At 37.3% G+C, this 20373-nt stretch overlaps 1 protein-coding gene and 1 pseudogene across 18 annotated transcripts in view; both read right to left on the bottom strand.

Moving 5' to 3' along the window:
* The window catches only part of BAZ2B (bromodomain adjacent to zinc finger domain 2B), a 434688-nt gene that overhangs the window by 276516 nt on the left and 137799 nt on the right, over positions 1–20373 (bottom strand). The gene's annotated exons all lie outside the window — the stretch shown is intronic.
* Positions 11948–18758, bottom strand: LOC125911882 (complement component 1 Q subcomponent-binding protein, mitochondrial-like; annotated as a pseudogene).

The following is a 20373-nucleotide window of genomic DNA, read 5'->3' as shown; positions in this document are numbered from 1 at the left end:
GAGAGAGCACAGGAGTGGAGGACAGAGAAAGAAAGCACATAAGCGTAGAGGGGGGGAGGGGGGGAGAGAGGGAGAGAGGGAGAGAGGGAGAGAGGGAGAGAGGGAGAGAGAGAATCCCAAACAGGCTCCATGCTGCAGGGCTCAATCCCACAACTGTGGGACCATGACCAGAGTCAAAATCAAGAGTTGGGTGCTCAACCAATTGAGCCACCCAGGCACCACCCCACACAGCAAAGTTTTTAAGAGTGATTCTAGAAATGGCAATTGGCAGGGTGAAGGGGAATACATTTCACAGATTTAACTTTTTCCAGTACAAACATACCTTTCTAAAATAAAACAAGTAGCCAAGAAAAAAATATAGATGCACTAGAGTATAGAGTAGTTCACACTATTTAAAGTGGATCTTTTCATAATGGAGATATATTGGCTCTTTTGTAAATATTAAACTTCATGCCTTTTTTTATAACATGATGTATCTCTAGGTCACTGAATTAAAGATTTACTAGGATATTCACTGAGACCTTGCCTTTAAAAATACAAGTTAGAAAACTTAAATGCTTGTAATAATAAATGACTATCAACCCAAGAAAATTTTTCAGTGTTATCTATTTTATGACTTGCCTGCATGATTTCATACGAGTTTTGAAAGTTAACAAAATAATGTGTATAATTATGCAGAACACATAACAACCAAAAATGTACCTATAACATAAAGAAAAAAATCCAATGTGTAATTCTGTTATGATTATACCTGTGTAAAGTGAGAAGTATATTCTTTTAATAACTGAACATATGTAATACAACAATGTGTGCTAAACACTAAAGAAATAGACACAGAAGTTGCAGCACTGGCCTCTCAGGAAGCTTTAGTCAAGTGGAATAAAGACGAGTAAATCAATAGTAATCGTACAGTGAGATTGATGTACTCCCCCCCCCCACACACACACACAAAACATATTCAGGGCACACCATATGCCAAATGCTGTCTAGATGCTATTTTTTGGTAGAAAGAAAAACAAAAATAATTCTGGTTTCTTCAGGAGAGAAAACTACAATAAAAATATGTGAAAGCCTTAAGTGCCAAAGGAAAAAATACAGCAAAAAAGGGATAGGGAATGCAGGGTGGAGAGTTTGCAATGTGGGTTAGGGTGTTAAAGAAAAGAATCATGTGGAAGAATACTTTGAAGCAATTGTATGAAAGAGCTGAGAACAACCCATATGGTTATATGAAGGAATAGCAAATGCAAATGTTTTTCTTTTTTTTTTAAGTTTATTTATTTATTTTGAGAGAAATAGACAATGCAAGTGGGGGAGGGGAAGAGAGAGAGGGAGAGAGAGAGAGAGAACCCCAACTAGGCTCTACACTGTCCGCACAGAGCCTGACACAGGACTCAAACTCACAAAACTGTGAGATGGTGACCTGAGCCAAAACCATGAGGCGGACACTTAACTGACTGAGCCACCCAGAAGCCCCATAAATGCAAATGTTTTACCTATTACCTATACAAGAAATACCAAGGGGGCTAATGTAGTTAGGCCCAGAGTATACTATACAGAGTATATGTAGTAAGAAGTGACATGAGGCCCTGTAAGGAAGATCAGGTTGGGCCTTGTAGGCCACTGCAAAAACTCTGGTTATATGTATGGGTTCGTTGATTGGTTAGTTGCTTTTACAGATTTTATTTTTTAGAGCAGTTTTAGGTTCGCGGCAGAACTCATGGGTTGGTACAGAGATTTCCTTGGCCCCAAACATGCATACCTATTATCAACATACTCAAAGTGGTACATTTGTTACAACCTAAGAACACGCAAAGTCCAGTTTACATTAGGAATTGCTCTTGGTATGCATCGTATGGGTTTGGACAAATATATAATGACATGTGTCTACCAATATAACATCATACAGAGTAGTTTCACTGCCTTAAAAACCCTTTGTGCTGCACCTAATTCATTCCTCCCATTCTTCTAACCTCTAGCAAACACTGATCTTTTTACTATCTCCAGTTTTGCCTCTTCCAAAATGTCATATATTTGGAATCATACAGTCTGCAGCCTCTTCAGATTGGCTTCTTTCACTCAGTAATAAGCAATTAAGGTTCCATATATATCTTTCCATTGCTTGATAACTCACTTCTTTGTAATACTGAATAACAGTCCATTTCTGGATGCACCACAGTTTATTTATCCATTCACCTGCTAAAGGACATCTGCATTGCTTTCAGGTTTTAGCAATCATGAACGAAACTTCAGGCTTTTTTGTGGACATAAGTTTTCAACAAATTTGGGTAAATGCCAAGGAGAGTGATTGCTAAAATGTATGGTAAGAATATGGTTAATTTTGTAAGAAACTGTGAAACTGTATTCCAAAGTGGCTGTACCATTTTGCATTCCCACCAGCAATCAATGAGAGTTTCTGTTGCTTCAAATTCTCTCCATAATTTGATGTTGTCTGTGTTTAGATTTTGGACAATTTAATAGGTGTGTAGTAGTATATCATTGTTGATTCAGATTTCATTTCCCTGATGACATATGATGTAGAGCATTTTAATGTGTTTATTTGCCACCATGATTTCTCTGGTGAGCTTCAAGATCTTTGGACTCTTTTAAAATTAGGTTGTTTAGGGGCACCTGTGTGGCTCAGTTGGTTAAGTGTCTGACATTGGCTCAGGTCACAGTATCATGATTTGTGAGTTTGAGCCCTGCATCAGGTTCTGTGCTAATCGCACAAAGCCTGCTTTGGATTCTCTGTCTCCCTCTCTCTGTGCCTTGCTCGCATACTCTCTCTCTCAAAAATAAACATTTGAAAAAAAATAAAATAAAATTAGGTTGTTTTCTTATTGTTGAGGTTTTTTATTTTGTTTTGTTTTTTGTTTTTATTTTTATTTTTATTTTTTTTTTTTTTTGAGAGAGAGAGAGAGAGAGAGCAAGCCAGGAAGGGGCAGAGAGAGAGAGAGGGGGAAGAGAAAAATCCCAAGCAGGGTCTGTGCCATCAGTGCAGAGGCCGACATGGGACTCAAACTCATTTCTTTTCTTTTTTCTTATAAGTTTATTTCTTTGAAAGAGAGACCAAGGAGGGGCAGAGAAAAAGAGAGAGAGAGAGAGAGAAAGAATACCAAGCAGGCTTTGCACTGACAATACAGAGCCTGATGTAGGGCATGAACCCACAAACCTATGAGATCATGACCTGAGTAGAAATCAAGAGTCAGATGCTTAACTGACTGAGCCACTCAGGTGCCCCAGTTCTGCCTTCTAATTTTTAGGTATGTAATTCATTTTAGGTTAATTTTTGTAAAGGATGTAAAGTCAGTGTCTAGATTCATTTTTGCATGTGGATGTCCAGTTATTACAGCACCATTTTCTGAAAAGACTATCTTTGCGTCATTTTATTATTGCCTTGCTTTGTCAAACATCAATTGCTTATGCTGATGTAGATCTATTTCTGGGTTTTCCAATCTGTTCCACTGATCTGTCTATTCTTGTGCCAATACCATACTGCCTTGATTACTGTAGGTTTATTATACGTATTAAAGTTGGGTAATGTCAGTCCTCCAACTTTAACACTGAGAATCTTAAGTTTGAGATGCCTCATAAACATGTAGGCATAAGTGCCAAGAAAGCAGTTGGTATGAGAGTTTCAGTTTAGGGGGGGGAAAAACTCCAGGCTTATAAATTTATTCCATTAAGAAAAAAGAAAATGACCTTCTTAAACTCTTCCAAAAAAATAGAAGAGGAGGAGGAAACACTCCCAAATTCATCTTATGAGGCCAGCATCACCCTGATAACAAAATCAAACAAGGACACTAGAAGAAATGAAAATTATAGGCCAATATATCTGACGAACAGAGATGCAAAAATCCTCAACACAATAACAAACCAAAATCAACCCAGCAATTGCACTACTAGCTATTTATCCAAGGGATACAAGTGTGTTGTTTTGAAGGGGCATATGCACCCCAATGTTTATAGCAGCACTATCAACAATAGCCTAAGTATGGAAAGAGCCCAAATGTCCATCAATGGATGAATGGATAAGAAGGTGTGGTGTACACACACACACACACACACACACACACACACACACACAAAGGGAGTGTTACTTAGCAATCAAAAAGAACGAAATCTTGCCATTTGCAACTATGTGGATGGAACTGAAGGGTATTATGCTAAGTGAAATTAGTTAGAGAAAGACAAAAATCCTATGACTTCACTCATATGAGGACTTTAAGAGACAAAACAGATGAACAGAAGGGAAGGGAAACAAAAATAATATAAAAACAGGGAGGGGGACAAAACAGAAGAGACTCATAAATATGGAGAACAAACAGAGGGTTACAGGAGGGGTTGTGGGAGGGGGGATGGGCTAAATGGGTAAGGGGCACTAAGGAATCTACTCCTGAAATCATTGTTGCACTATATGCTAACTGATTTGGATGTAAATTTAAAAAAAATAAATAAAATTAATAAAAATAAATAAGTAAATAAACGTAAAAAAAATAACAAACCAAAATAAACAATATATTAAAAGGATCATACACCATGATCAAGTGGGATGTAACCCTGGGATACATGGATGCTGCAACATTCACATATCAATCACATAATACACCACATTAATACAATGAAGGATACAAATCATGATTCTCTTAATAGATGTAGAAAAAGCATTTGATAAAATTCAACATCCATTTTTGATTAAAAAAATCTCAACAAAATGGGTATAAAGGGAATGTACCTCAACATAATAAAGGCCATATCTGACAATCCCACAGCAAACATCATTCTCAATGGTGAAAGCTAAAACTGTTTCCTCTAAGATCAGAAACAAGGCAAAACAGAGACAAGTATGCCCATTCTCCTCACTTCTATTCAACATAGTTTGAAAACTCTAGCCAGAGCAATTAGGCAAGAAAAAGAAATAATAGGCATCCAAATCGGAAATGGAAAAGTAAACCTGTCTCTATTTGCTGATGACAAGATATTATAAATAGAAAACACTAAAGACTGCACCAAAAAACTACTAGAAGTAATAAATAAATTTAGTAAAGTTGCAGGATTCAAAATCAATATACAAAAGCTGTTGAATTTCTATTCACAAATAACAAACTATCACAAAAAGAAATTAAGAAAAGAATCCCATTTACAACTACATAAAAGAGAAAAAAAAAAAGAAGCCAAGGAATTTAGCCAAAGAGGTGAAAGACCTATACACTAAAAACTGTAAGACACTGAAGAAGACACAAATAAATGGAAGAAATATTCCATAGTTATGGATTGGAGGAATTAATATTGCTAAAATGTTCTATGCTACTTAAAGCAACCTGAAGTTCAATGCAATCCCTATTTAAAGTCCCATAGCATTTTTCACAGAAATGGAACAAACAGATCCTAAAATACATATGGAACTACAAAAGACTCCAAATAGCCAAAACAATCTTGAGAAAGAAGAACAAAGCTGGAGGCATCACACTTCCTGGTTTCAAACTGTATTACAAAACTATAGAAATCAAAACAGTAGAATATTGACATAAAAACAAAACCAAGACACATAGATCAATGGTACAGAATAGAAAGCCCAGAAATAAATTCATGCATATATGGCCAACTAATTTATGACAAAGGAGGCAAGAATATACAATGGGGAAAGGACAATCTCTTCAAAAAATGGTATGGGGAAAACTGGATGGCTACAATGCAAAAGAAAGTCATTGGATCACTATCTTACAACATATACAAAAATCACCTCAAAATGGATTAAAGACTTGAACATAAGACCTAAACCCATAAAAGTGCTAGAAGAAAACATAGGTGGTAAGCTCCTTGAGATTGACTTTAGGAATCATTTTTTAGATTTGACACCAAAATCAAACGCAACAGGTACAAAAGTAAACACATAGAACTAAATCAAACTAATAAGCTTCTATACAGAAAAGGAAACCATCATTAAAAAAAAAAAAAGAGGGGGCACCTGGGTGGCTCAGTCAGTTGAGCCTTTGGCTCTTGGTTTCAGCTCAGGCTGTGATCTTGCAGTTCGTCCATGCTGACAGAGCGGAGCCTGCTTGGGACCCTCTCTCCCCCTCTCTCTGCCCCTCCCCCATCCACACTCTCTCTCAAAATAAATAAATAAACTTTTAAAAAAATGAAAAGGCAACCTACTGCGTGGGAGAAAATATTTACAAATCATATATCTGATAAGAAGTTAACATCCAAAATATATAAAGAACTACAACTCAATAGCAAAAAAAAAAAAAAAAATCTAATTAAAAAATGGGCAGAGGATCTGAGTATTTTTTTCAAAAAGATATGCAGATAGCCAACAGGTGTCTCAACATCAAGGATCATCAGAATGATGCAAATCAAAACCAAAATGAAGTACACCTCACATCTGTTAGAATGGCCATTATCAAGGGGCATCCGGGTCGCTCAGTTGGTTAAGCGGCCGACTTTGGCTCTGGTCATGATCTCGTGGTCCCTGAATTCAAGCCCTACCTACATCAGGCTCTGTGCTGACAGCTCAGAGCCTGGCGCCTGCTTTGGATTCTGTGTTTCCTTCTCTCTCTGCCCCTCCCCCACTCACACTGGGTCTCTGTCTCTGTCTCTCTCTCTCTCAAAAATAAACAAACATTAAAAAAAAAAAGGGAGCAGTGCCTGGGTGGCTCAGTCTGTTAAGCCTCCAACTTCGGCTCAGGTCATGATCTCACAGTTCACGGGTTAGAGCCCCGCGTCCTCGGGCTCTGTGCTGACAGCTCAGAGCCTGGAGCTTGCTTCAGATTCTGTGTCTCCCTCTCTCCCTGCCCCTCCCCGACTCATGCTTTGTCTCTCTCCTTCAAAAATAAAAAATTAAAAAACAAAATTTTAAAAAATGGCTATTATCCAAAAAATCCAAGAAATAACAAGTATTGACAAGGATGAACAGAAAATGGAACCCTCGTGTACTGTTGGTTAACAATTTAAATTGGTGCAAGGCGCCTGGGTGGCCTTGTTACAGTCTGGCTCTTGATTTCAGCTCAGGTCATGACCTCAGGGTTTTGTGAGTTTGAGCCCTGTGTGGGACTGGTGCTGATAGCAGGGAGCCTGCTTAACATTCTCCCTCTTTCTCTGCCCCTTCCCTGCTCGAGTGTTGTCTCTCTCAAAATAAATAAATAAACTTTACAAAAAAAAAAAAAAAAAAAAAAGTAAATTGGTGCAGCCACTATGGAAACCAGTATGGAACTTCCTCAAAGAATGAAAAATTGAACTACCATGTGGTCTAGCAATTCCAGTTCTGGGTATTCATTAGAAGAAAGTAAAAAATACTAACTCAAAAAGATATACGCACCCCCATGTTCACAGCAGCATTCCTTACAATAGTCAAGGAGCAACCAAAGTATGTACCGATGGATGAATGGACAAGGAAAATGTTCGTATGTACAATGAAATTTTACTCAGCCATAAAACAGAAATACTGCCATTTGTGACAAAGTGGATGGACCTCAAGGGCATTATGCTAAGTGAAATAAGTCAGAGAAAGACAAATATGGTATCATCTCACTTACATGTAGAATCTTAAAAACAAACAACCCCACAAGCTGATAGAACAGATTGATGGTTGCCAGTGGCAGGAGGGGAATAGGTGACATGGGTAAGGAAGTCAAAAGTTGCAAACTTGCAGTTACAAAATAAATAAGTCATGAGATGTAATACAGCGTGGTGACTATAGATAGTAAATTATATTGCATATTTGAAAGTTGCGAGGGGAATATATCTTAAAAGTTTTTATCACAAGAAAAAACATTTTGTAACTATGTACGGTGATAGATGTTAACCAGACTTAACGGGGTAATTATTTCACATCATACATAAGTATCATTAAACTAATATAACATTATACATCAATTATATTTCAATAGGAAAACTCCCCTCAAAAAATGGAATAAGCAACTTTGGGAGTCATTAGCATTTCAATGCTATCTAAATCCAGGGATTGAATTATTTCACCAAGAAAGTGATTACAGTGAAAGAACAGAAGTTGTGCAAGGAGTGAGGCCTGGGGCATGGGTGGAGAGATGAAGAGAAACCAGCAAAGAAAGGGAAAACAGAAAACTAGGAGGAAAAACAAAATAAGAAAATTGTGGAAGGCAAAAGAAAAAGAACATTTAAAGGAGGATAGAGTGACAAACTTTGTTAAATCCTACAAGTCTTGTTAAAAAGTGAGAACTGGGAACTGACTGAAGTCACAGAAGTCATCATGAACACTGGCAATAACAGTTTTGTGGAGCTGATGTGAAGCAAAAGCATGACTAAGGCCAGAATAAGGAAGAATGGCAGGCGAGCATTATAGGTAGCAAATTCAAGACAGCTGAGTGACAAGCAGAGAATTTATGGAAATAATGAAAGAAATGAAAAGAAGTATCTTTTTTCCCTGGTATGTTGTAGTAATAATCCAAGAAGGGAAAAGATGATGATTCAAGAGGGAGACATGTGAGTAATATGAAGCAACTATACGAAAACAAGAGGGATTATGGGGGAGTGGAAAGGCAAGTGTACCTACCTCTGGGCAGATCTCTTTGAGATACGTCTCAAAGATTATTTGATTTGATGATGGATTGGGTAATAAATACTAGGTACATGGAACAAACAAGCTTTGCAAAAGCAAAAATCTTACAGGCAACTATTTCTTTCTCTTTCTAGTTGGCCATATTTTTGCTCCCACTATTTGATTTGCATACCTAGGAAATCTTGTTTGTTCTGAATTGTATTAGGCTAGTAATATTTGATACTGTATTTATGTTATTTCATTAATTACAACATAAAACAATGAAATGAGTGCAAAAAAAAAAGGTTATTTCCCTGAAAATTGAATGCTTCTGAAAAACTTGATAAAAATATTTGTTTTCTTAAAGTTACTGTTAATTAGACAAGGTAAGATAAGCATATATACTTACAGAAAACATCATAAATATATATAGGGACTGTGCACCCAGAAAGCTTTGTAAGAACGTAAGTTCTTGGTGCAGCCACTCTAGGGAACAGTATGGCGTTTTCTCAAAAAACTAAAAATAGACCTACCCTACAATCCAGCAATTGCACTCTTAGGTATTTACCCAAAGAACACAAAAAATACAGATACAAAGGGGTACATGCACCCCAATGTTCATAGCAGCATTACCAACAGTAGCCAAACTATGGAGAGAGCCCAAATATCCATCAACTGATGAATAAAGAGATGGTATACAAATACAATGGAATATTACTCAGTGATCATAAAGAATGAAATCTTGCCATTCATAACGACATGCCATTCATAACAACATTATGTTAAGTAAAATAAATCAGAGAAAGCCAAAGACCATATGATTTCACTCTTATGGGGAATTTGAGAAACAAAACAAATGGGACACATGGGAAGAGGGAAGAAAAAGAGGAGAGAGGGAAACAAACCACAAAAAATAAAAGAGAACAAACTGAGGGCTGATAGAGTGAGGTAGGTGGGTGGGAGATGGGCTAGATGGGTAACAGGTATGAAGGAAGGCACTTGTGATGAGCACTGGGTGTTATATGTAAGTGATGAATCACTGAATTCTACCCCTGAAACCAATATTGCACTCTATGTTAACTAAAATAAAATTTAAAAAAAAGTATCTAGGTTCTTTCTACTTTAAAGAATCTGATAATAAATTTTTATTTTGGAAGTGTGGGTTCAGGAAAGACACAATGATTTCCACTTAGGGAATCAATCCTTAAATAAAAAGTACAAATTTACTCCCTCTCCTCCCCCGCAACAGACAGATTTAAAAAAAAAAAATCACAAATGGGGCGCCTGGGTGGCTCAGTCAGTAGGGTCATGATCTCATGGTCTATGAGTTCCAGCCCCGTGTCAGGCTCTGTGCTGACAGCTCAGGGCCTGGAGCCTGCTTAGGATTCTGTCTCTCTCTCTCTCTCTCTCTCTCTCTGCCCCTTCCCCGATCATGCTCTGTCTCTCTCTGTCTCAAAAATAAATAAAAACATTAAAAAATATTTTTTTTTAAATCACAAATGAATGTGAAAGTTTGAGTTATTAACAGCTTACATTAAAAAAACTAAATGTTGGGGCGCCTGGGTGGCTCAGTCGGCTAAGCGTCTGACCTCAGCTCAGGTCATGATCTCGCGGTCCGTGAGTTCGAGCCCTGCATTGGGCTCTGTGCTGACAGCTCAGAGCCTGGAGCCTGTTTCGGATTCTGTGTCTCCCTCTCTCTCTGACCCTCCCCTGTTCATGCTCTGCCTCTGTCTCAAAAATAAATAAACGCTAAAAAAAAAAAATTAAAAAAAAAAAAAAACAACTAAATGTTTTGGAGCGCCTGGGTGGCTCAGTCCGTTAAGCATCCGACTTCAGCTCAGGTTATGGTCTCACAGTCCGTGAGTTCGAGCCCCACGTCGGGCTCTGTGCCGACAGCTCAGAGCCTGGATCAGGCTTCAATTCTGTGTCTCCCTCTCTCTCTGCTGCTGCCTCACTTGTGCTCACTCTGTCTCTTACTAATAAACATTAAAACAAAATTTCAAAAAAATAAATGTTTATTATATATGTATATATATATTTTTAATGATTTCCCATTTTGACTGTTTTGATTAAATGAATAGCTATCACCTCCAACTTGCATTGGATAAGAAGTTTCTGTTACTGTAAATTCAGCAAATAATAATTAGAAATCATTTTTTAAAATTTAAGTATCCATATTAGAAATATTCCAGATAAAATGGTTAACATACTTTCCCTTCCTCCTTCAATAAGACTCTGTCTTTTTTCCTAATACTCAGAATCATCTAAAAAAATCAATTAGGTATTTCCTATGTATTAGTTTTGTAACTGTAGTACAAGTGATGTCCGCATTAAATGAACTAGACTTTGTCCCTGTGCTTAATGGAAGCAATAAGACTTCTTTCAGTTTTCCTCATCTCTCTCTTATTAGAAATCTTACCACTTGTGACCTGCTTGCTACCTGAATGCTTACTTAAGATTAATCTTTTTAAGGGTGCCTGGCTGGCTCAGTCTGAAGAGCATGTGACTCTTGATCTTGGAGTTGTGAGTTTGAGTCCCACATAGGGTACAGAGATTACTTAAAAAAATAAAAAAACTTAAAAAAAATAATTGTCTTTTCAAAACCTTGGCCTAAATAAATGACTTTTTCCCTTGCATGCCTACTCATTCTGTATTTTTAGCAAAAGTCACCCTTATGTTGTTCACTCACAAACTTCTCAACTAAGTATGAGTAAAGCAGATTTAATACTCAGAATTTAAATGTATTTAATAAATGATTTTATGTGTGGTAAAGATGCAGGTTATTATTTTTAGGATACTATACTTATTTCACAATTACAGCCTTATTATTAAAATATCATATTAAACTTGAAAACCCACTGCGAATTGTTAATTTATTGATGATCTAGAGTTTGTAGTAATTATAGCATGATTAGAAGTTTACGTCTGCTACAGCAAAAAAGGATTTGTAAAGATCAAGACTAAAAGTATTACTTAAACCTTGAAAATATCTGCCTTCATTTTGTTTTGTTTTTTGTGTGTGTGGAAGGTGCTGGACTATATACAAATCTGCTGAATGGAAGTAATCAAATCACCTAATTCTACATACAATTCAGAATTTTTTTTGGCAAATTGCTGCTAAGCTTATTATTAAGCTACCTTAAAGGTGTTAACTAATCTCCAGTTGAACAAGTTCATCAACTTCAGGCTTATAAATTTCCTACTTAAAAAAAAAAAAAAATTAAGCAAGTTCACTAACTATTCTCCCTGATATGTATCCAAATACCACTAGTATATATGAATTGGTCATTTTGAATATTAAAACATATCATAAGGATAACTAAAAATATATTGAAAAATTAAAACTATTCAACATAAAATATATTTAGACTGGGATAATATAAACTCTAAAACTAAATAATATAAATGTGTAAAAGCTTGAATTTAGATGCTCAGTTAAATTTTGATCCTACAAGGTTTTACGTGTTGAAATTCATTACTAAGAAAAGATAACTTCTCTCTCTCTCTCTTTTCCCTCAATTACATCTTCCACAATGCCAGTAGAGATCCTTTTCTAAAGCCTAAACCTGACTAAATCTAATCATGTCCCTCTCCTCCTTTCAAAAAACTTAACGAAAAAAAAAAAAAAAAACCCTCACTAATGTCCCATCACCTGCAAGATTCTTCATCACTTGCTAGCCTGATCTTCCAATATTATTTGCTAGCACTGTGCTTTCCCATTTTGCCCACGTGAACATATTTCAATTAATTCTTCAAAAATCTGCTAAGATTTCAACTTGTTTAATCACTAATATTTATTGACTATGACTATATTACCAGTATTTTTTTAATGTTTATTCATTTTTGAGAGAGAGAGAGAGACAGACAGACAGACAGAACATGTGTGGGAGAGGAGCAGAGAGAGCACAGAATCCGAAGCGGGCTCCAGGCTCTGAGCTGTCAGCACAGCCCCGATGCAGGGCTCGAACCCACAGACTATGAGAACATGACCAGAGCCGAAGTCAGATGCTCAACCAACTGAGCCACCCAGGCACCCCAACTATATTACCAATTTTAAGGTCCAGGGCTATGTGTTATAAATATGTAACTTTTAGATGATAAAATGCAGCCCTTGCCTTCAGAGTAGAACAATATGGTGACTTTCTCCCTAAAATATTACCCATCTCACAGTTACCTTCTTCAGAGCTACCTCTTTACATTAAATCTAATTTTTCTGATGCATTTATCATCCTCTACTGTAATTATTTACAAGACTGTTTAAGTTCGAATTATTTTCAGTGATAATGAATGAGATGAAAACCATCTCAGAATACGTGTGTGTCTGACTTCAGAGTAGGTTTGTTTCCTGGCCAAAGCCTACTATAAATCTAAGATGTTCAACGTCTTGTCTGTTCTACTGGCTCTTGGCAAAACTTCTGAGACCTTCGAGAAAAGCAATGTATTCCTGGTGCTCCCCAGGCAGTGCTGAGCTCCACCAACTCACCTGCAAAAGTGTTATCCACCCCTCCGGCTGCCACAAAATCCATCAGGTAGTTATATAAGGCCCAGCCCAAGGAATTGGTGTTGAGTGTGTAATTTGTGTTCTTCCATGCAGATTCGCCAATGGACTGAAAGCTCACCTCACTGATGGAGAAAATGTCGCTCTCGTCCTCCTCTTCTTGCCCAACCTCATCTTCTGGATAGTGACAGTCCAGGAATAGGGCCTTCTTACCAGCATTCTTTTAACTTCAACCATGAAATTAGGAGTGGACAATTCAGGTTCCTGTTCTTCAACCTTCTCCCTCAGGGAAGGATCCTCCTCCCCATCAGATGTTGGCAGGATGCTATTGTTAATGTTGAAAGTGACACTGATCTCTTCTTCAGCAACTTTCCACATTAATTTGACTTCTGTCCCATTCACTTCCAGCTCCTAACCTCCAGACATCTTGGGGAGGGACTTAATGCTTCTGTATCTTTTTTCTCCTTAATTTCATCATCCAGGGATGCAACAAAAGCTTTGTCTTCCTGGTTGTGCAGCATGCGGCAGCTGCAGCCACAGGGCCCTCGAGAGCTCAGGAGGCCCTGCTGATCCAGCCCATCTGCAGGTGAGGGGGCCTCAAGTGCCCCATACAAGGCCAGGCATGGCTGCAGCAGAGGCCAAGGCAGAGGGGCTGAGCTGGTCACAGAAGCCCCCCCCCCCCCCCCACCAAAGAGCTGGGAACGCTAGGGAGCCCAGATCATGAGGCACTCAGTACAGCAGAGGCAACATCGGGGCCATAGACACGTGTGGGCACAAAGGATGACCCAAGTGGAAGATCCCAGCCCACGCCCCACTGTAAATACCCTATTTCAAACTTTTTCATTATCATAGTATTTGTTATAGTGATCTGTGATCAGTGATCTTTGATGTTATGATTATAATTGTTTTGAGGTGCCATGAACCATGCCCATACAAGATGATGAACTTAATAAATGCTGGATGTGTTCTGATTGCTCCACTGATGGACAGATCTCCTGTCTCCTTCTCTCAACTTGGGCCTATTCCCCAAGACACAACAATATAGAAATTAGACCATTTAATAACCTTACAATGGTGTCTAAGTGTTAAAGGGAAAGAAATGTCTCCTACTTTAAATTGAAAGCAAAAATGATTACGCTTAATGATGAAGGCATGTTGAAAGCTGAGGCAGGTCAAAAATTAGGGCTCTTGTGCCAAACAGCCAAGTTGTAAATGTAGAGGAAAAGTTCTTGAAGGAAATTAAAACTGCTACACTAAAGAACACATGAATGATAAGAAGTGAAACCACATTATTGCTGATATGGAGAAAGTTTTAGTGATTTAGACAGAAGATCAAACCAGTCAAAAAATCCCTTTAAGCCAAAGCCTAATCCAGTGCAAGGCACTAACTCTTCAATTGTATGAAGACTGAGAGAGGAAAGGAGGTCGCAGAAGAAATGCTGGAAGCTAGCAGAGGTTGGCTCATGAGATTTAAGGAAAGAAGCCATCTTCATAACATAAAAGCATCAGGTGAAGCGGCAAGTGCTGATGTAGAAGCTGCAGCAAGTTATCCAGAAGATCTAGCTAAGAGAATTAAAGAAGATGCCTACACTAAACAACATATTTTTCAATGTAGACAAATAGCGTTCAATTGGAAGATGTCATCTAGGACTTTCACAGCTAGAGAGGAGAAGTCAATATCTGGCTTCAAACCTTGAAAGGACAGATTGACTCTTGTTAGGGACTAACACAGCTGGTGACTTGAAGTTGAAGCCAATACTGATTTGCCATTCCCAAACTCCTAGGCCCTTAAGAATTACGCTACATCTACTCTGCCTATGCTCTATAAATGAAACAATAAAGCCTGGATGATAGCACATCTGTTTAAAACATTGTGTACTGAATTAAGCCCACTGTTGAGAACTATTGCTCAAAAAAAAGATTCCTTTCAAAGTATTACTGCTCATTGACCATGCACCTGGTCACTACAGAGCTCTCATGCTGCTGTCATGCTTGCTAATACAATATCCATTCTGTAGCCAATGGATCAAGGAGTAATTCTGACATTCAAGTCTTACTATTTTTTTTAATGTTTATTTCTTCTGAGAGGGAGAGAAACAGCGTGAGTGTGCAAGCAGGGGAAGGACAGAGAGAGAAGGAGAGAGAAAGAATCCCAAGCTCACAGCATAGAGCCCAACTCAGGGCTCCATCCCACGAACCATGAGATCATGACCTGAGCTGAGTTGCTCGGGGTGCCTGGGTGGCTCAATCAGTTAAGTTAATCCCTGCTTAGGATTCTCTCTGCCCCTCCACTGCTCGCTCACATGCTCTCTCTCTCTCTCTCTCTCTCAAAATTAATAAACATTTAAAAAACATAAATAAATCGCTTACCTTCGAGAAGAAAAAAGGGTCAGACGCTCAGCTGACTGAGCCACCCAGGCACCCCGACATTTTACATTTTAAAAGTTGATTTTAGGGGGACCTGTGTGGTTCAGTCAGTTAAGCATCAGACTTCGGCTCAGGTCATGATCTCACGGCTCGTGAGTTTAAGCCCCACGTGGGGCTCTGTGCTGACAGCTCAGAGCCTGGAGCCTACTTTAGATTCTGTGTCTCCTTCTCTCTCTGCCCCTCTGCCTCTCATGCTCTCTCTCTCTCTCAAAAATAAGTAAACATTAAAAAATTAAATTAAAATAAAAGCTTATTTTAAAACATTTATTTCTTGACATGATAAGTAACAGTCTTAACTACATCTAATAATATTTTCAATACCTTCTCAGAATTTAAGATCTGTATTTTTCAGGGTTCACTTAAATAGTATGTGTGAAAATATATTGACCACAGTAGGCTTATATCACATAATATCAAATCTCATTCCCTAGAAAACATGTGTTATTGTAATACCTATGAATGAAAAGCACATTATAAACATCTAAAGATACAGCAGCACAGAATAGATAGTAGTCTAACCATTCACAAGAATGAAAAGCTCTTTTCCAAGCTGTTAGAAAGGCTCTTTCTCAATAGCTTTTTAGGCAAATGAACAAGTCTGAAGCAAATGAGAGTTAAGTTTTCAGGTTATTTTTCCTCCTAGTCAACCGACCTTACACTGCATATCTTTAAAACAGGAGTTGTAAATTAAACACAACTACAGGTAAAGAATTAGACTCCTCATTAATTTCAGTTGATGGCTGCTTTGCCAATTTCCCTAGTCCACTTCTGTTTCTATGGTAACAAAGGTAGACTCAAGAAGCAGAAGCAAATATTTTAAGTTAACAGTTATGTGGGGAGAGTCAAGTACTGAATGGCATATACAGTAATTTAATTTTAAGAAATAATCTAAACTATGAAAAGGAAGAAGGGAATCACAGTTCATTTAATCTAAAAGCAACTCAAAAGGAGGAGTCTGCCAGTCCAGTATTTTTTCCTTGATTATCTTCACAGAAAAATATTTTCATTTTCATTTAACTTCTCTAAAAAATCTGGTCCCACTCCCACTATGGGTGGCCAAAAAAACAAAACCCTAAACTCACCAAGTATCCAGATACTTTCTAGCACAAAACTCATACTACTAGCATGAAGGCTTTAAAATATGATAGCGTATTTTGTGATCGTAACTAGGACTCCATTTTAGACTGTGATTTTCTTTGAAACAGCTGATTCTAATATGACCTTTTATTTTTAAGCAAAGCAACTATATTTAAGAATGAAAACAAACCTATTAATACTGGTATGAATCTTTCATATATATGTATATAATGAAATACATATTTATCTGGAATACGAATTTCTCTAGCAGAGTTTCTAAATATTTCTGGGATCATCTTAAGTTTGAGTATCTAAAATCCTGTATTAGTTAAATCCTTTCAACTGTTTATTCTTTTCTAAGTTGCTTTAAGTTCAAATTTTTCTTTTTCCTCTCTCAAAACATTTTCACTCCAAAGAGTCTATATTTCTGTCTCTGTCTCTGTCTGTCTCTCATTACTCTGGGGGAAGCAAAAAGCCATGTCAGAAGGAGCACTATGGAAATGACCATGTGGCAAAGAACTGAGGCCGCCTGCCAAAAGCCAACAAGGAACTGTCAATAAAAATGTGAGCTTGGCATCCAATTCTCCAGCACCAGTAGAGCTTTGAGGTAACTGCTGTCCCAGCTGGAAGCCTGATAGCTACCTCAAAAGAGATGCTGAGTTAAAACAACCTAAGTCAATCCCAGTTTCCTGAGCCACAGAAATTAAAATACAAAGATTAGTGGAAAAAGCAGGTTGGAAAATGATACATACAGAATAATGATATGTAAGGTTTTCAAACATGCCATATAATGCTACTAAACATGAGTATTTTGCTAAATTTGATAATCAATAGGATATTATTCATCTTTTTATTTCCTCCCACCCCAACTCTGTGAGTTCCTTGCCTACAGCAAATACTTTTAATAAGTAAAGGACAAAGTAAAGCATTAAGATGTAATGCAGTTTGGCCAAAATTCATACCTAATGGGCTTGCTCTTACTGCTAAGGGAAACAAACTTTAAGCCCCTACCTCTATGAGAGAACTAAATAATAAAAAGTAAATGTTCATTTATAAAATACATCAACTGCTAACCTGTAAACATCAGAAAACAAAGTATGTCCAAAATCTACATTTTGACCACTATTTTCCAGAGTCAACATACAAACTTTGGCCAAATGTTTTCATCTTTATCTACAGACAATTTGGAATGTACCTCTGTTTAGTTCTATGCATCCAAATATTACCTCTCTATTAAGAATGTTCCTATTGAACAAAAACAGACACTCAGATCAATGGAACAGAATAGAGAATGCAGAAATGGACCCACAAACGTATGGCCAACTAATCTTTGACAAAGCAGGAAAGAATATCCAATGGAATAAAGACAGTCTCTTCAGCAAATGGTGCTGGGAAAACTGGACAGTGCCATGCAGAAAAATGATTCTGGACCACTTTCTTACCCCATACACAAATATAAACTCAAAATGGATGAAAGACCTCAATGTAAGACAGGAAGCTATCAGAATCCTTGAGGAGAAAGCAGGCAAAACCTCTTTGATCTTGGCCGTAGCAACTTCTTGCTCAACACATCTCCAGAGGCAAGGGAAACAAAGCAAAAATGAACTATTGGGACCTCATCAAAATAAAAAGCTTATGCACAGTGAAGGAAACAATCAGCAAAACTAAAAGGCAACCAATGGAATGGGAGAATATATTTGCAAATGACAGATCAGATAAAGGGTTAGTATACAAAATCTATAAAGAATTATCAAACTCGACACCCAAAAAACAAATAATCCAGTGAAGAAATGGGTAAAAGACATGAATAGGCACTTCTCCAAAGAAGAAAACCAGATGGCCAACTGACACATGAAAAAACGGTCAACATCACTCATCATCAGGGAAATACAAGTCAAAACCACAATGAGATACCACCTCACACCTGTCAGAAAGGCTAACATTAACAACTCAGGGAACAACAGATGTTGGCGAAGATGCGAAGAAAGAGGATCTCTTGTGCATTGTTGGCGGGAATGCAAGCTGGTGCAGCCACTCTGGAAAACAGTACGGAGGTTCCTCAAAAAATTAAAAATAGAACTACCCTATGAACACAGCAATTGCACTACTAGGTATTTATCCAAGGGATTACAGGTGTGCTGTTTCAAAGGGACACATGCACCCCAATGTTTATAGCAGCATTATCAACAATATCCAAAGTATGGAAAGAACCCATATGTCCATCAATGGATGAATGGATAAAGAAGATGTGGTATATATATTTATATATATATATACCGTGTATATATATATATGTGTGTGTGTGTGTGTGTGTACACACACACACACACACACACACACACACACACACACACACACATATATATACACACAATGGAGTATTACTTGACAACCAAAAAGAATGAAATCTTGTTATTTGCAACTACGTGGATGGAACTAGAGGGTACTATGCTAAGCGAAATTAGTCAGAGAAAGACAAATATCATATGACTTCACTCATATGAGGATTTTAAGACACAGAACAGATGAACACAAGGGAAGGGAAGCAAAAATAATATAAAAACTGGGAGGAGGATGAAACATAAGAGACTCTTAAATATGGAGAACAGAGGGTTACTGGAGGGGTTCTGGGAGGGGGGATGGGCTAAATGAGTACAGGGGATTAAGGAATCTACCCCTGATATCATTGTTGTACTATATGCTAACTAACTTGGATGTACATTTAAAAAAATAAATTAAATTAAATTAAAAGAAAAAAAGAAACAAAGAAGGTCAAATATGGAAGCATGGAAAACGTAAAAATTATATTTTTATTCAAGTAACACATGCACATTGTGGAAAAGTCAAAAGGTGTAGTTAATCACAAAATAAGCTCACTACCAATAAGCACATTTTCACATTTTGCTGCATGTCATTCTAGGCTTTTTATGTATAATCTATACATAAATATATAACTTTTGAAAATAGGCAGATTCAAAAGTGCCATCAAATTTTAGGGTTAGTAGAAATTGCATTCTGTTGACAAGAGGTTTGTTTTCACCATGTACAGCAATGCCCTTTAAATTTGGGAACTTCTGTATCATTCAGATGTGTACTTTTGCAGTTGTAAAAAGTATCAGATTCTAAAAAAAAAAAAAAAAAGAATGTTCCTAAGAGAAAAAATTGTATAAGACTTTTTAGCAAAAGCAAAAAAGGGTTACAGATGGCCTATCCAGGACATCATAATAAATTATCAGTGCCTTTCTTTTTTTCTGGGGGGGGGGGTGGTGGTAAAATATACATAACATTTACCATTGTAACCATTTTAAAATGTACATTTAAGCATTTCAAATTTAAAATTAGGTACATTCACAATGTTATGTAACCATTACCACCACCCATTTTCAGGCCTTTTACCGTCTATAAAATTTCCAGAGAATAAAGAAATTAAACTTGTAATCTTTTATTTACTTAAAAAATTTTTTTTTAATGTTCATTGTATTTTTGAGAGAGAGAGAGAGAGAAACAGAGCACAAGCAGGCGAGGAGCAGAGAGAGAGAGAAGGATATACAGAATCTGTAACAGGCTCCAGGCTCCAAGCTGTCAGCACACAGTGGGGCTTGAAATCACGAACTGTGAGATCTTGACTGGAGCCAAAGTCGGCACTTAACCAACTGAGCCATCCAGGTGCCCCAAATCTCAGGACCACAAAGTGCCACAAAGTCAGGACGTTTTAAGACCCCAGTTTGTATAATTAAGGCAAATATTTGGCAAATTAGACTAATTTAATAAATTTGGTTTTTAAAAGAAGTTATGGTGTTAACCAAACAAGCTAACATTAATCCCATACAATGTTTATAATTTTGAAAAATATAAACTC

This window comes from Panthera uncia (assembly GCF_023721935.1).
Source record: "Panthera uncia isolate 11264 chromosome C1 unlocalized genomic scaffold, Puncia_PCG_1.0 HiC_scaffold_3, whole genome shotgun sequence".
NCBI lineage: Eukaryota > Metazoa > Chordata > Mammalia > Carnivora > Felidae > Panthera > Panthera uncia.
This window is presented reverse-complemented; position numbering and strand designations above follow the sequence as displayed.